This window comes from Actinia tenebrosa, unplaced genomic scaffold, assembly GCF_029948245.1.
Source record: "Actinia tenebrosa isolate PJP-AT-01 unplaced genomic scaffold, QUT_ActTen_1.0 PGA_scaffold3__52_contigs__length_22856419, whole genome shotgun sequence".
Lineage (NCBI taxonomy): Eukaryota > Metazoa > Cnidaria > Anthozoa > Actiniaria > Actiniidae > Actinia > Actinia tenebrosa.
Window position 1 is genome coordinate 3020249 of NW_028292580.1, and position 17805 is coordinate 3038053.

The window sequence follows — 17805 nt, forward strand, 5'->3', positions numbered from 1 at the left end:
AACATCCAAGCTTGGACCTAACGTTGAACATGCGGGTCTCTATAAACCATTCCTTTCCGTTAAAGGTGCGAGATATCTTCAAAAATGTGCCCATTGTTCATACCACTGCAAAAGAATCTCACGAATGGTTGAGAGGTCCCAACATGCGATACTGGCCGCAGCAACTAAACTTTGCGGTTTGGTGTGCCACTAGCGGCTGCGGCGTGAGTGCGAACTTGATGAAGAATTCAATATTCATGTTTCATTTTCACTTCACGGTTAGAAGAATACTGCATAAGATGGGTGTTACTGCATTACCAGGAGATGCTGCGTTTTATCCTAGAGATAACAAATACGACGTTCCAGCCTATGACAGACTTTGTAAGGAGTTCGGCGCTGTGGGAAAAGACTTTAGATGCAATACCGGTGCTAACAATGGTCTGGGACACATTTGGGCTTATTGGGGGATTGGTAGACACGAGCTAAGTGATAAGGAAGTTCATGCGTTGAATCTACGATGGAACACTGGGTATCACAAAGAAACTCACGACAGTAGCACCTTCTTTGAACCAAATGCTAAGACCACTAAGGAAGTCAGAGACGGACCTCTGTTCAAAGACGAGGGTGGTAAGTATGCAGGGGCCAATCCATTGATCATTAAGATTACCAACGACGAGCAAGCGAAGCAATATCTTAATTTCATACCCCCAGAAGGTAAAGGACTAACTAGAGCCGGCCTTGCTAGGCTGAATCGCAGCATAGAAGCTTACGTGTATTCTATCCTTGGAGCTCAGGTAAACACCCGATCTAGCATAATTGGAAATACTGGCGCCGCAGAAGAGACGCGAGCCGAAGCCTTGATCTTATTCGAAAGTTCAATCTTGGAGGGCAACATTAGCAAGGGCGTACAGCGTTACCAACTAGCTATGCAAAATTCTAAGGCAAGGTTGGACTATGCAGTAGCCCCGGGTTGTTAGTTAATGCCTAGTAATTTATCTATAAATACTGGTTCTGTAGTAGGATACAACAACAAACTTCAACGAGCTACTAAGGATATGAAGTTTGGGGTGAATGACGTGAACTCTGACATGACCAAGGGCATTCCTCACTTCGTAGAGAAGCCAAAAAAGTCACACGCAGAAAGACCAATTCCCAAGCCCACAGCCCAAAAGAAGGTCCTGCCTACGATACCTGAGGAATATGACCATAACTTACTAAAAGCCGGCTTAACAGCTGCAAGCATTGGTCTGAGCTATTATATATGGCGATGAACAACCCCTACGTAGCTGGAGTAGATTGTGTCTATATGACTTACACAGGCGAGAAAAAATACAACCAGGCGGCCTGGGTTGATGTCGCGGGGATGTCCGTGGATTTGAACTACTCAGGGAAGAAGTTAATCCTTTGTAGTATTTGCATTGGCACGAGTAGTCACGCCAACGTGGGCTTCAGGTTACTGGATGACAATGGCATACTGCAGCCTATGAGAAATAAGACAAACAACAGGGAGCCTACGCATTTCTCCGTAGAGCCCAACCCCGGCAGCGCCGAAAACATCTCGGTTTGGACTTTCCACATGGTTGCTGATTGCCATGGGAAGGTAAAGCTGCAAATGAGAGTAGACGACACGGGCGTAGTAACGATAAATAGCATACATGACCAAAGAGATCGACCTTATAATCACGCTACCATTAGCACTCTTACGGTGGTTAGTCTTTAGAAGGTAACTTTGTTGCCTGGGATATATGAACCCACACGCGAAGGAAGATTGGTTTCTCCATTACCTGGAGGAAAAGGAGTACGTGGGCGACAAGTGGCAAGACGCCGGATTGTGGGTGGAGGTTGGAGGCCTGGGATTAATCATGTGCACTATTTGTATTTCGGCTGGGCACTCATGCAATGCCGGCTTTAGGATCGTTGATGAGAATAACCACCCATTGCCGCCATACAGGGCAAAAAGTAATAATAGGTATCCAGCTCATTTTTCGTCGGAGTCCGTTCCTCCGCAAGCGGAAGACATAACGCCGGTATCTTTCCATATGATAGCTAATTGTCAATATGCGAAGCTTCAAGTTCGCCCCAGCGATGCCGGCCGCGTACGAATAAATGCCGCCCCGACCGTTAACCCTTCGACGGATGCTATTTGGAATCATAAGCCCATTAGCACCATGAGCGTCCTGCCCTTGATACCAAATTATCAGGGTGGTGCGAATACTATCTTTACTTATCCCCAGTTGAGGACGCCTCGGATGCCTGACGACGATAAGCCACCAGTAATACACAATGATAAGATCAACCCCCATCTTCTTCAGGAGTACCACTCCAATAGCGACAACCAAGATCCAAATGTTATTCCCCACGAACTTCAACAGTTCGCCGCCGGCCCTAAGTGCCAGGCCAAGAACACTACCAAGCAGCCCAGGAAGACCGGCTGCCATTTTTTTCCCAAGTCCGTCAGCCCATTGCCTAATTTCTTTACGCCCGCGCCTGTAGCCTTAAGCGCGTTAAGGATTACCCCTACTACGCTCGAAATAGCAACCGCAAATGCCAGCGGAAGACCATACTTCAAAAGGGCTCTTTTTACCTTTTCCTTGGTGGTAAGCCCCAGCTCCTTTTCCAGGTTGTCCTTTTGCGCCTGTAATTCCGCAAGGCGTACCTGAAGGGTTTCTGATTCCTTTTGGGCTGCCTCCCTTTCCTCGTCAGGGCGAGTTTGGTCACTGATTATTTCCTGCTGCCGCTCTATTTGCCCCTCCAGGTCTTCGATGGCCTGATCTCTTTGCCGGATTTGCTCTTCTTTAGTATTGATTTCAGCAACCAACTGCCGCCGTTCCTCCAAAGAGCCGGCTATGGTGACATGCAAGTTTTTGGCTTCTTCCTTGCTCATGTCCAGGTCCCGCAGGGCAAGATCGAAGGCCTTTTGGGCTTGGTCTCTATCGCGTAGGGCTTTGTCTGTTCGTTCTCTCATTTCTATCATTCGCTGATTTTTGTCGTTAAGTTCTCTTTTTTGAGCATCAAGGAACAGTTGGTTCTGTCTCATGTATTCTGCTTCCCTTTCTTCCAACGTTTCTTGCAGCTCCTTGACGCGCCTTTCTAACGCGACCCTTTCATTCAGGGTTTCCAATCTTTCTAAGTCACTCCTGGTAGACTCTTTGAAGCCCCTCAATCTTGCCACGTTAACCTTGACCGAGCCACTATCATCAAAGAGGACTTGTGGTTTGGTCCAACGGTTAGCGTCGTGGTATCTCATGTCTCTGACGCTTATGAGGACTTTGTTTCCGCGTTCTGTGAGCCTTATGTCGTCAGCCTCGAAACGGGGATAGCGCATCCGTAGCTCTTGCGTTGCCCACTCTACGGTTTCCCGCGCGGTTGCTCCCTGCTCGTCTATGTTTTGAAGTTCCAAGTACTCGGGGACGGGGCTGCCGCGGTTCTTTGATTGCCACATGCGGTTCAAGGAGGTCTTGAAGCTTTTCCACCTACTACCGTACTTGTTTTTTAGGGCCATGTCGTAGATTAAGGGGTCGGTTTCCGCGCCTTGGGTCCATGCGTCGTATTCTTCGTCGTTAATGTCCACCAGACCTTCTTTGGTAAGGGGGTCAAAATCCGTTCCTTCTACTTCCATTATATATGATAAGCTCAAAGTTAAACCCCAACGTATTACCTAAGCAGGTTGGCGGACTAAAGGCAGAACGCACCTTTCACCGGGTTACCTTTACCCCCAGCAGCGCTAAGCCTGGAGAAACCTTGTACGTAGGCGTACCCCGCCTAACGGATAACCTAGTATTGGTTCCTGGTACGTTAGCGCTAAGGTTTGACCTAGCGGTGCAACCAGATACCGCAGACGCGCGTCATGTCGTTAATAACGCAGGCAGAAACCTTGTCTCTAAGATGAGGGTCAAGTTTGCCGGGGAATCCCTCTTGGATTTGAACATGTACGATCTGTATACCACGTACAAAGATTTGTGGTTGACTGCGTTTGACCGCGCGCAAAGGATAGAACAAGGAATTGCAAGCGCAGCCATACGCAAGGTAAGAAGCGCAGCCTCTGGCGCATCAGGAGAAGACGAAATAAAGACGTCCTACGGTACTAAATATGTTATCTCGTTGAGCAGCAGGTAGGGGGACTCGCGGAGACCCTACCGGGAACACCGGGTATTACCCGGGCCAAGTGCTATCCGTCCCCCGTGGGAAATACCCGTGTCCCGTCATATGTTGGCGGTGATTTCCTTACTGCTGCTGTGTTAACATATTTGTTTTATATACGATGCATGAAAGTAAAGAATTTGCTTATGACTTCTGTGTAGAGTGTTTAAAACCCAGGTTCATTCCGCAACCAGTAAGGAAACTAGTTTGTTGTGGTAAAAAAATGCGAATAGAAGATGACACGTCAGCACAGTGTTACGAGTGTGGTAAAAATATTCGTAATGCCGTACCAAATGCTACCAGAGAGCAGTATTACTTTAGGGACTGGATGAGTCATATCCAAGGTCTTCGGCCGGTATATTTAGACAACGAAGTAAAGAAGAAAATCATAGACCACTTAGAAGAGCCAACCCCACAAAGTCTACGGAAGACGTTGAAAAAATTAAAGGTAGGGAAATATTACAAGGCTATTCCCTATCTTTTGTCTGAAATTACCGGTAAGTCTATTCCTGAGGTTTCTGATATGACAAGAGCCGAGTGGATGTTTTGTCGGTTGGATAAGGATATTCCTTATTACCCTGACGTAATCTACGAAATATTTTACAAAATAGACCCCAACCACCCCCTGTTAGGATGGATTCCAAGAAGATAGTGGAATTAGCATAAATATTACGCGTAATTTCCAGACTGACGTTCGATATGTAAATAGAATCCTGTCTTGCTTTTTTCAAAGCAAATATTTACTGAGTAAGCTTTCTTTGAAGCTCTTCTTTTGCCTCCTGGTAGATCTTTTTGCGAGATTCCTCGGAAAGATCTTTTACGGCTGTTTTTTTGTTCCTCACATCCGTTTTTAATTTCTCGTACTTTTCCTCTTCGGCCAGAATAAGCAAGAATTCTGCGTCGTCTATCTTTCTGTCACGCAAAGCCTTTGAGACAAGATTGGTAATAGTATTTACTTTAGCCCTTGACAGAGCTATTGTCGTGTCATGCTTGGATATTTTGCTTGACAACTGTTTCATAATGCCCGTAGCAACAGCCGAAATAATACCACAGGCTGCCCCAACGCCGGCCAAAGGAACTCCAACAATTATTCCCGGTCCAGTAAGCGAAGTAGCAACGCCGGAGCCTGTTAACACAACGGATATAGACCCTGAAGTTATCGCAATCTTATGTAGCGTGCTACGAGCCCTGACGTATGTCTTCCTAACGTTTTCGTAGTGTTTTGCCTGTCCTTCCAAGTAAGCCAGGATTAAGTTTGCTTTATTAAGCCTGAAATTCTCTGCGTTTAGTTCGTTAGGACCCTCCTTGGGTAGATCAGGATAAAGTGGAGGTGCTGATGGTATAACATCCATTATATATACTAATGTACGACGCTTTTGGAAATGATTTTGAGGATCACCCGTATCATACGGATTATTTAAGTCGGAAACAGCTTGGAAAAATGTTCGAACATCACAAGGCGCGCCCTGCGCCTGTGCATGAGCCCGTACGTAAGCCCGTGCATGAGCCCGTACGTAAGCCTGTACGTAAGGAAAAGCAGTCTAATTTCCCAAAGAATCTATTAATAACCAACCAGGATTACCCATTTTACGATGCTGAAGGTGCCGTAAACAACTTTGATAAGATAGTGACGCATTTAAAGATTCCAGTGGGTAAGCAAACCTTTGACGTAGTAATAAGGGATATCTTTAAGGAATTTAACCTCACGCACACTTCAGGAAAAGAAGCCCACGAATGGTTAAAGGGGCCTAACTTTAAATATTGGACGCAGCACTTAAACTTTGCCGTCTGGGCGGCTACGAAGGGCTGCGGGGTTGCCGCGGATATGTTCGACATTGCCTTTCTAAGGTTCCACATTGCCTTTACTATGCGGCGCATATTGAAGGAGCTTAACGTACCATTACCGGGGGAAAAGCCATTCAATAGAATGGATAACCATTACGATTCCGCTGCCCTAGAAAGACTAATGAATGAGTTTAAGCCGCAGCAGAAAGACTTTCGTTATCGGGAGGGCGCCACGCATGGCTTGGGCATTATCTATGCTTGGCATGTTGACGGCGTGCGTCCGGCAGACATGCACCATCAAAAATATCCCGGGGTCCTAAAGTTTTACGACTTGGGTGGTCGCAAGAATGACGTTACGCTGATCGATGGGATTGAAACAATTTACCCCAGTCCTTGGGATCCGTTTGTATTATTAAAAGGAAAAGGCCTAAGAAACCTAGCCAGGATCAACCGCAGCATTGAAGCATTCGTCTACTGCACCTTGGGAGCGCAGGTAAATACCCGCAGCCCCATTGTTGGATCCCAAGGTGCTTCGCGGGAAACGCAACAAGAATTCCTAACCTTGTTTGAGTCCGCAATAATAGAAAATGACATATCCAAGTCAGTTCAAAGATATCAATTAGCGGTGCAGCAATCTAAAGTGCGGTTAGATTACGCCTTGAGTCCTGGTTGTTGGTTAATGCCAAGTGATTTGGTTATCAACGCTAATTCCGTCGTGGGTTATAACAACAAGCTGCAGCGAGCAACCAAAGACATGAAGTTTGGGGTGAATGACATGAACTTTGACATGACCAAGGGCATTCCTCACTTCGTAGAGAAGCCAAAAAAGTCACACGAAGCGAAGTTACCCGTAGTTAAGAAACCATCAAAGAAGGTCCGCGTTATGCCTACGATACCCGAGGAATATGACCATAACTTACTAAAAGCCGGCTTAACAGCTGCAAGCATTGGTCTGAGCTATTATATATGGCGATGAACAACCCCTACGTAGCTGGAGTAGATTGCGTTTACACGACTTACACAGGCGAGAAAAGATACACCCAGGCATCTTGGGTTGATGTCACCGGGATGTCTGTAGATTTGAACTACTCGGGAAAGAAGCTAATCCTTTGTAGTATTTGCATTGGCACGGACAGCCATGCCAACGTCGGCTTTAGGTTACTGGATGACAATGGCATACTGCAGCCTATGCGCGCGAAAACGAACAACAGGGAGCCTACGCATTTCTCCGTAGAGCCCAATCCCAGCAGCACCGAAAATCTATCGGTTTGGACTTTCCACATGGTCGCCGATTGCCATGGGAAGGTAAAGCTGCAGATAAGAGTAGACGATACGGGAAAGGTTACGGTAAATAGCATAGAAAATCAAAGAGATACTATCTATAACCACGCAACCATTAGCACTCTTACGGTGGTCAGCCTTTAAATATATGAATCCGCACTTAAAAGAAACACATCATTTTTACTGTTTAGACCCAAAGGTGTATAAAGAAGGGAATGAGTGGCTTGATATCGGAATGTGGGTTGAAGTTGGAGGTTTAGGATTAATAATATGTACTATTAGCATTAACACGGGATCGGGTGCAAACGCGGGGTTTAGGCTCGTCGATGAGAATAACCACCCATTGCTGCCTTACAGGACAAAGGATAATACTAGGAATTCAGCTCATTTCTCGTCGGAGCCCCCTCCAAGAAGCGGAGAAGACTTAACGCCGGTTACTTTTCATATGATAGCCAATTGCCAATATGCCAAGCTGGAAATTCTCCCCCACGATGGCGGCGTAAGGATAAATTATGTTGGCGGCGCTGCCATCCCCGACACAGCCTGGAGTCATAAGCCCATTTCTACTATGACTGTCCTGCCGCTAGTTCCGCATTATCAAGGCGGCGCGAATACTATCTTTACTTATCCCAAGTCGAGAATGCCTCGGATGTCCGACGACGATAAGCCACCAGTAATACATAAGGATAAGATTCACCCCGCATCTTCTTCAGGAGTACCACCCCAATAGCGACAACCAAGATCCAGATGTTATTCCCCACAAACTTCAACAGTTCTCCACCAGCCCTAAGTGCCAGGCCAATCACGCTACCAAGCAGCCCAGGAAGACCGGCTGCCATCTTTTTTCCTAAGTTTGTCAAGCCCTTGCCTAACCCCTTTACGCCTGCGCCCGTGGCCTTAAGGGAGGTAAGGATTACTCCTACTACGCTCGAAATAGCGACCGCAAATGCCAGCGGAATACCATACTTCAAAAGGGCTCTTTTTACCTTTTCCTCGGTAGTAAGCCCCAACTCGTTTTCCAGGTTGTCCTTTTGCGCCTGTAATTCCGCAACTCTTACCTGAAGGGTTTCTGATTCCTTTTGGGCTGCCTCCCTTTCCTCTTCGGAGCGATTCTGGTCGTTGATTACCTCCTGCTGCCGCTCTATTTGCCCCTCCAGGTCTTCAATGGCCTGATCTCTTTGCCTGATTTGCTCTTCTTTGGTGTTAATTTCGGCAACCAACTGCCGCCGTTCCTCCAAAGAGCCGGCTATGGTGATATGCAAGTTTTTGGTTTCCTCCTTGCTCATATCCAGGTCTTGCAGGGCAAGATCGAAGGCCTTTTGGGCTTGGTCCCTATCGCGCAGGGCATTGTCTCTTTGTTCTCTCATTTCTATCATTCTTTGATTTTTGTCGTCAAGTTCTCTCTTTTGAGCATCAAGAAGCAGTTGGTTCTGTCTCATGTAATCTGCTTCCCTTTCCTCCAACGTTTCTTGTAGTTCCTCGGCGCGTTTTTCTAACGCAACCTTTTCATTCAGGGTTGCCAACCTTTCTAACGCACTTCGGGTAGCTAGTTGAACGCCTTTTAATCTCGCCACGTCACCCCTAACGTTACCATTTTCGTCGAAAAGGAGCTGTGGTTTTGTCCAGCGGTTTTTGTCAGAAAATCTCAGGTCTTGGACGCTTATGAGGACTTTGTTTCCGCGTTCTGTGAGCCTTACGTCGTCAGCCTCAAAGCGGGAATAGCGCTGCGTTAGCTCTTGCGTTGCCCACTCTACGGTTTCCCGCGCGGTTGCTTCATCTATGTTTCGAAGTTCCAAGTACTCAGGGACGGGGCCGCGGTTCTTCGATTGGCACATGCGATTCAAGGCTGCCTTGAAGCTTTTCCACCTATTGCCATACTTGCTTGCCAAGGCCATGTCGTAAAGCAAAGGCTTTGCCTCCGCGTTTTTAGTCCATTCATCAAATTCTTCATCGTTAATGTCGACTTGACCTTCTTCGGTAAGGGGGTCAAAATCCGTTCCTTCTACTTCCATTATATGTGATAAGCTCAAAGTTAAACCCCAACGTATTACCTAAGCAGGTTGGCGGACTGAAAGCGGAACGCACCTTTCACCGGGTCACATTCACGCCATCCAGCGCAAAGCCAGGAGAAACCTTGTACGTAGGCGTACCCCGTCTAACGGATAGCCTAGTCTTAGTACCCGGCACCTTGGCGTTAAGGTTTGACCTAGCGGTGCAGCCAGATACCGCAGACGCGCGTCATGTCGTCAATAACGCATGCAGAAACCTCGTCTCTAAGATGAGAATCAAGTTTGCCGGGGAATCCCTCTTGGACTTGAACAGGTACAATCTGTACACCACCTATAAGGACCTATGGTTGACGGCCTTCGACCGCGCGCAGAGGATAGAACAAGGAATCGCCAGTGATGCCATACGTAAGGTAAGAAGCGCAGCCTCTGGCGCCTCGGGAGAAGACGAAATAAAGGCGGCCTACGGTACTAAATATGTTATCCCGTTGGACTTCGAAGTTATCACGAACCATGGCGCGTATTACCCAAGGCAGCTAAGTGAACTGCAGTTCGAAGTAACCCTAGCAGATACTACGAACATCCTGCAGGGAAAGGACGTAAGTTCCTCAGCCATCCACCCATACTCCGTTACTAACTTGGAGCTGCAGTACGAAACGGTATATAGCGAAGAGCTGGCCCGTAGCGCCGGCATGGAATACAGCTCGGGGAAGGCTTTTCTTTACGATCACGTAGTAATGTACAAGACGTTCAGCTTTACGAACAACGTCGAAGAGGTTATTAACCAAAGCATTAACCTTCCCAGGCGCAGCCTAACGGGGTTAATGCTGCTGTTCGCAAAGACATACACCGCAGGATTGTGTGACTCCGAGGTATTCTTTAATCCTAACATTACCAACGTAGGTGTTAGCATCAACGGAGTGCCTAACAAGGTCTACTCCCAGGGGATAAAGCCCGCGGATGTGTACCGGGAAGTCGCGCGCAAGTTTGGCGACCAAATTGCCCCAAAGGAGTTCTTCACGGATAAGTACGCGCTGTGGATTGACATGCGCACCACCAACGATGAATCTATGCACGGTCAGGGCCTGCGGCTGGTAAACACCCAAGACGGCATTACTTTGGAAATCAAACGCACCAAACATGCCGGCGATTCGACTAAGATAAACTGCTACGTCTTCGTGGTGTCTGACGCGCAGCTAAGCGTAGAAATGAACCAATTAAAAAACGTTGCATATTGATTCGCTCGCTGCGCTCCCTCATCCTAGTTACCCTAAAAAAAAGTTAAAATATTTCTCAGATATACGATGCTACACGTATTCCAAAACAACGATACCAAACTGCAATGCATAGTGCAAGGCGAAACTTTGTACTTTAAGGGGAAAGAGGTGGCAGCCGCATTAGGATATGAGAAAACGAGAAACGCAATTAGGGAGCACGTTTCTGAGAAATACCAGAAAAGGTCGAGTGAGTTAGGAAGGGCCCTAAGACAGGGCGCTTCTACTATGCACCCACATTCCGTGTTCATATCCGAGCCTGGTTTGTATGAACTGATATTTAGGTTTAAGTTACCTCAAGCCGTTAAGTTTCGTGATTGGGTCTTCGAAGAAGTGCTACCCGCACTAAGGAAAAACGGAAAATATGAAGTAGAAAAGCGGTTTAACAGCGCAAACAAGCTTGTCTTTAAGATTGAAAATGAATTCGATTTACATAAAAAGGTTGTTAACTACATCCGCAGGTTTTACCCTCAGATGCTCATAGCACCAGGTTTGGGAGAATTGCAGGACAGCGACGGTAAACGTATAAAGTGCTGGCAAAAAGGTTACCAACGAGGTCAACCTGACTTACTACTGTTAAACGCACACGTGCACTACCGAGGCTTCTGCATTGAATTGAAAACCCCTAAGGGTGACGGCAGTTTGTCGCCAGATCAACAGCTGCTCTTACGAAGGTATGAAGAAAATGGTTACAAGGTGCTCATAAGCAACGACTACGATGAAATCTGCCGTGCCATCGCTGCGTATGCGGAACAAATACGCATACCTTGTAGGTGGTGCTGTAAGTCTTTCAAAACCACGGACACTTTGACAACGCATTTAAAACTATTTCATAGAATATATGGGCTGTGAACGTAGTTCGCAGCTACAGCAAGTGCATTGGCGTGATTTGATTGAGGGTATTGCATATGAAATAAAAAATTACGTCGTCTTCGAGGATTTGAACCGCATGCGGTTACTCCTCAAATACGACAACGTCGAATATTCGCTGTGGGCGCCTGACAGGGTTCGGTATGTAATACAAGGCGAAGAATTTACCCACCTGCGGACACACGGTAAGCAGGATGGGCGGTGGGCGTTTGACATTGAAAGAAGGGTTGCCCCGTCTCCTCTATGTGGTTAGGCGCGTCGTTTAAGTGGGGTTCGTCGACAATGAGGGTCGGCGACTCTTTTTTAATGATGCAGTCAGCAGGGGGTTCGCATGTAATACAGTCCATATATTGAAAGGGTTATTAGGAATCCTCCTAGGAATGCTGCTGCGTAGGCTATCATATATCTCGGAAACTATTTTAAGGATGGCCTTATTCTTATTAAGGTCTTATTAAATGCCCTGGAAACTATTTTGAAAGGAGTCTTATTCTTATTAAGATCTTATTAAATGCCCTGGAAACTATTTTGAAAGGAGTCTTATTCTTATTTATTATTTATTAAGGTTGGTTGGAAACTATTTTAGGAAATCCCTTATTCTTATTGAGGTCTTATTAAATATCCTCGTTTACTTAAGAGATGCTCTTAATAAATATTTAATAATAATAATAAAGAATTTTCTCAGGAAACTTTCCAAATCGCTTTTGTACCCTTGGATAATCATTTCAATAAATAATAAATAAAAATAAGGATATCCTTAAAATAGTTTCCGGGGCATTTAATAAGACCTTAATAAAAATAAGGGACGTCCTGAAATAGTTTCCAGAACGTCCCTAGTAACTCCATTTAATCACTCCGACGACTCCTTATTCTTGTTAAATCGATCCACGTACTCTTTGAAGGTAATTGGACCCTCAGCCTGTACATACAAACACTGCCAGATATGTTGATCACTTCTGTTACAACCGCAACGCGGGCAGTCCACCTCCCAATACTCCCTGTCTTCCCAGCGCACACCTTCAACGCGGTCGAACATAGCAAAGCGCATGTCTATCTTCTTCTTTAGACGTGTCAATTCTGCCCTTGTTTCCTCAGGACAACAGCGCGCCGCAATGTCGCCGTGTATTTCACAGCCTACACCGTCTAATTCATACCGCGTCACGCAACGGAAACGATGACACTCGTCGTCTTTATCTTCCTCGCAGCGCTCACATACGTTCTTCAGGCAAACTCTGTTATCCACGTGGTACTTTAACATCTGCTTGCTGCTGAACAGACGATCGCAGTGTTCACAGCGCTTCTTCCGCGACTTTCTACAGACCTTATTTTTGACGTGATATTCGAGCATTTGCTTAGAACTAAACTCCTTATTACATTGCACGCACTCCATATATAATAAGAATTTAATAAGCCTCATATGGGATACTTCATAAAGTCAGCCACGCTTTCTTTAGCCCAGCTCGCCATGGTTACTAACGCCCCGAAGCGTTCCGCGCGCTTAAGGATGTGCATTTGATCCGTTAATTCTTTGATGCGCTCATTTAAGACGTCTATCTCCTTCTTTTGGGCCTCTACCATCTTATGCAACTCTGTCTTCTCCTCTAAGGTGCTCACTAATGTCTTGATAGCCTCCACGGGTATGTCAACGTCCTCCATATATATCAGGGAACAAGTTCCATTAGAAAGAAGGGATATATATGAACCCGAATCACATGTCTTGTAACGCTCTGATAGTAGGACCCACCGGCTGCGGAAAGACCCAATTCGTAGTAGAGCAGCTATTAGGACCCTTTCGATATCGTTTCGACTATATCGTGCTACTTTGCCCCACCTACGTGAATAACCGCACCTGGACGGGCGTAGGCGCGAAAGATGATGACTTCTTTGTAGATATCTTAGACCCTAACGAGTTATCTGGGCATCTTAAGTTCAGACACAAACAATTCCCTAAAGATACGCAAACCTTGCTCATACTAGATGACATCGCCTGCGGAGATGACGTAAAAAGACGCACTTCCGAGCTCGTTAAACTCGCCTTTAGCGGCAGGCATGACAATATTAGCGTTTGGTTGCTCTCGCAGCAGCTTACCAGTGTCTCTAAGCCTTTTAGGGAAAACATAGGATCTCTCGTAGTATTTTATACTCCGAGAAAGTCTGACCTGGAAACCGTCTTAAGCGACTACGGCGGCGAGATATCCAAGGAACAGTTGCATGAATACATGCGGCATCTAAAGACGCACCAACATTCCAAAATGATCTTCTCTTTGAGGTTTCCCTACACGGTTGGAATCTTTGATTCCTAATGTATATGGAGATTGAGCAGTTGATAGATGAAGTCCCCACACAGCTAGACGAAAGTAACCTTAAGGAACAACTTAACATCCTGGTGTCATCTGGGAAGTGCAAAGAAATGATAGGCAAGGAACTTACCCATGAGCAGGTTAATAAGTTGTCAGAAGAGGAAGTTAAGAAGTTCCATAAGAGGTATGAGGCTGCCCTTGCAAGTAAGACCACGGACGCCGTAGCAGACTCCGCTATCCGACTTGCGACAAAATTGCTTGGACTTGCACTGCCCATAGACGACGTGGAGCAACTGCGGAAGGACATAAGCGAGGACTATGTTATCGCCCAAGAACTTAAGATAACCTGCGGGTGGTTGTCTTTGAAGTGCGGTAAGTTAATGGCAGTCGCCTCTGCGGCTTTGCACGTAGCTCAGCATGTCGACTTGAAGGAGGTACTAGGTTCCTTCGGAACATCTTGGAAGGACTTTAAGAAGGACAGAGAAGTCGAAAGGGTATTCGAGGCGGCACTTGCCGAGGTACCTGATCAAGTACCTAGTTAAGTCATCCACGGGAGTTACTCAGGTCGCCTCAAGTACTTAGTTAAGTCATTCATAAGTACTTACCCAGGTCATCCTAAGTACTTATCAAGTCCTTACCCAAGTCATCCATAAGTTACTTATCAAGTCCTTCAAGTCCTTAGTATAAATGAGTGAACCAGAGTCGAAGGTAGAGCAGCCCCAAGAGGAGCAAAAGATTACCAAGGCTAAATCTCCAGGCAGAGTCGCGGCGGGGAAGAAGCTCGCGGAAATGAACAGGAAGAATAAAGCTAAAAAAGAGGAAAAGGTGGAGGAAAAAGAAGAGGAATCCTTTATTAATCCTGGGTACGTCATTGGCGCGTTAGGAGTTGCTATAGCAGCAGGCAGCCTCTACTTACAATGGCGGGCTACAAAGCCAAAAGTAGAACCCGTACATGTGACGCAGGAGCCTAGAAGCAAAATACCCGTGATGGAGTAATAACCTTCTCGCTTTGTAATATAATGTCAACCGCGTTATTGAAAACTGTTGAGTAGGCAGCTATTATTACTTCCATCGTTGCGGGTATTGGTTGGGTAGGTAAGAAAGTGCTCAAAGAAGACTTTACTGAAGACCCAAGCAAGAGCTTCGCTAATTTTGCTAAGATGACCGCAGCCGTGGGCGGGGCTATCATGGTAAAGGATTACCTACGTAAGGAAAAGTACCTCCCTAATGTATAATGGCTGCGATAGGAGGTGCATTAATTGCTGCTTTAGCATTCACCGGCGCCAGTTACGCAGGTAAGTACATAGAAAAAGCGGTAACTGGCGGAAGTAGTCTCGAAGCCGAAAGGAAGAGACACGACTTAGCGCTGGAAAAGTATCAAAGGGACGTGGCGGCTTGGAATGAAAAAAGACAAGCTTACAGGGATTGGTTGGATAAGAACTACCAAGACAAAATGCAGGCGGATAAGAACTTTGAAAATACAGACTACGCCTTTAAGCTCTACGCGCAAGCGCACCCCGCGGCATTAACGGGGCTAAAAAGGCCTCAGTTTAAGAATTACTACCAGCCTTCTAAGAAACAAAAAGACAATAAGTTGGTCTTTGTAGGAGTTGCAGGGCTGGCGGGAGGCGTAGCTTTGGCGTATCTAATCTAAGCTGCCTCTAGTGACGCGAAGTATGAGCGTCTAATATATATGATCGTCTTTTTGGAAAGCGATAAAAATAACTTTACCACTTATTTGAATCCCCCCATCAAAGCCTGTAAGGTTCGGCTGGTTAGTTGCTCTTTGTACAATTCTTGGTATAATTTAGTCAATGCCCTGGTTACCGTACTTAAGGCGCCTGGCAAATATCAAGGTGAAATGCTACCCGATGGACATTACACGCCAATCACCCTTGCTAAGGAGCTCGCCAAGCGCGGTTATACTCTCACAACGGGATTACCACACGAAATGACCCTCAAACATAATATGAGCAGCAGTAAGGGGGACACGCGGTTTCCTCAGGAACCCATGTCGTTTTTACGGGAATTACCCGCGTTTACGCCTATAGGAAACTTTTTTACGGCACGGGAATAACCCGCAGATATCAGTGGAGAACGCCGCTAGCTTCCTTACTGCTGCTGTGTTGGGTACCGCAAGCGGGGGTTAAAATATTTGTTGGATATACGATGCATGAATGTAAAAAGTTCGCCAATGACTTCTGTATAATTTGCCTAAGATCCAAAGTTAACATACCCAAGCCCAAGGGTTTCTGGTGTTGTGGTAAGAAAATGCAAATAGAAGACGACACGTCAGCACAGTGTTACGAGTGTGGTAAGAATATTCGTAATGCCGTACCAAATGCTACTAGAGAGCAATATTACGCAAACGGAGGTCGTAAGAAGACCCCATACAAAAGAATAAGATACTTTAGAGACTGGATGAGTCATATCCAAGGTTATCGACCGGTATATTTAAACAACGAAGTAAGGAAGAAAATCATAGACCTCTTAGAAGAGCCAACCCCGCAAAGTCTACGGAAAACGCTGAAAAAATTAAAACTAGGGAAATATTACAAAGCTATTTCCTATCTTTTGTCTGAAATTACCGGTAAGTCTATTCCCGAGGTTTCTGATATGACAAAAGCCGAGTGGATGTTTTGTCGGCTGGATAAGGATATTCCTTATTACCCTGACGTAATCTACGAAATATTTCACGAAATCGACCCCAACCACCCACTGTTAGGATGGATTCCGAGAAAATAAAAATGCAAAACTGGCGTTTATTTTGCCAGAAACCCCACTGGGGAATGCATCGCGCAGAACACCAAGCTATCCCCAGTGGGGTTTTTTGCATTTTGGGCTTACGGGGCTTATTTCATCCCGCGCCAGAGGCCCTCTAGTACATACACATATATCTTTCTTACGACCCACCAGAGGGTGAACTCCGGACAGCGTCCCGAGACACCCCCTGACTTTTCCTCGCGAAACCCCCCATCGCGGGGTTGAATCGCACTTTCTATCTTTTCCACCCCTCCCCCCACGGTTGCTGTGAGTGGGGGAGGCTTTTTTTTTCACGCACAGCAACCGGTCCAAATGCGTCTACAGCGAGGCTTGAACTCGGGACTTTAGGCCTCCCCAGCTCCAAAGTCCACGATCACAAGCGAACGCCAGACACATCTGGACGCTTATGTATGTGAAAATTATTATATTTAATCTGCATATGAACCAGACAGCCGGCGTTCGATATGTAAATAGAATCCTGTCACGCTTTTTTCAAAGCAGATGTTTACTGAGCAAGCCTTCTTTGAAGCTCTTCTTTTGCCTCCTGGTAGATCTTTTTGCGAGATTCCTCGGAAAGATCTTTTACGACTGTTTTTTTATTCCTTATGTCCGACTTTAATTTCTCGTATTTGTCTTCTTCGACCAGAATAAGCGAGAATTCTACGTCGTCTATCTTTCTGTCACGCAAAGCCTTTGAGACAAGATCGGTAATTGTATTTACTTTAGCCCTTGACAGAGCTATTGTCGTGTCATGCTTGGATATTTTGCTTGACAACTGTTTCATAATGCCCGTAGCAACGGCTGAAATAATACCACAGGCTGCCCCAACGCCGGCCAAAGGAACTCCAACAATTATTCCCGGTCCACTAAGCGAAGTAGCAACGCCGGAGCCCGTTAACACAACGGATATGGACCCTGAAGTTATCGCAATCTTATGTAGCGTACTCCGGGCTCTGACGTACTTTTTTCTAACTTTTTCGTAGTGTTTTGCCTGCCAGTCCAAGTAAGCCAGGATTAAATTTGCTTTGTTGAGCCTAAAGTTCTCCGCGTTTAATTCGTTAGGACCCTCCCTAGGTAAATCAGGATAAAGTGGAGGTGCTGATGGTATAACATCCATTATATATACTAATGTACGACGCTTTTGGGAATGATATCGAGGAGCAGCCACATCACGATAATCGAGATTACTGGAATTGGAGGGCCTTTAGGAAGATGTTTCCGCATGCAGACCCTAGTAAGTTCGAAAGGAGACCCGATGGTATTTACTATAACGGCTCTAGGATGTACAGCAATGAGGATTTGAAACCTACGCCTCAGCTGAAGCATCCTAAGCCTAAACCCGTGCAAGGTTGGTCAAAGGAATTATTGCTTGGTACCAGTACTTATCCGATACCCGCAGTTGCGTTTAAT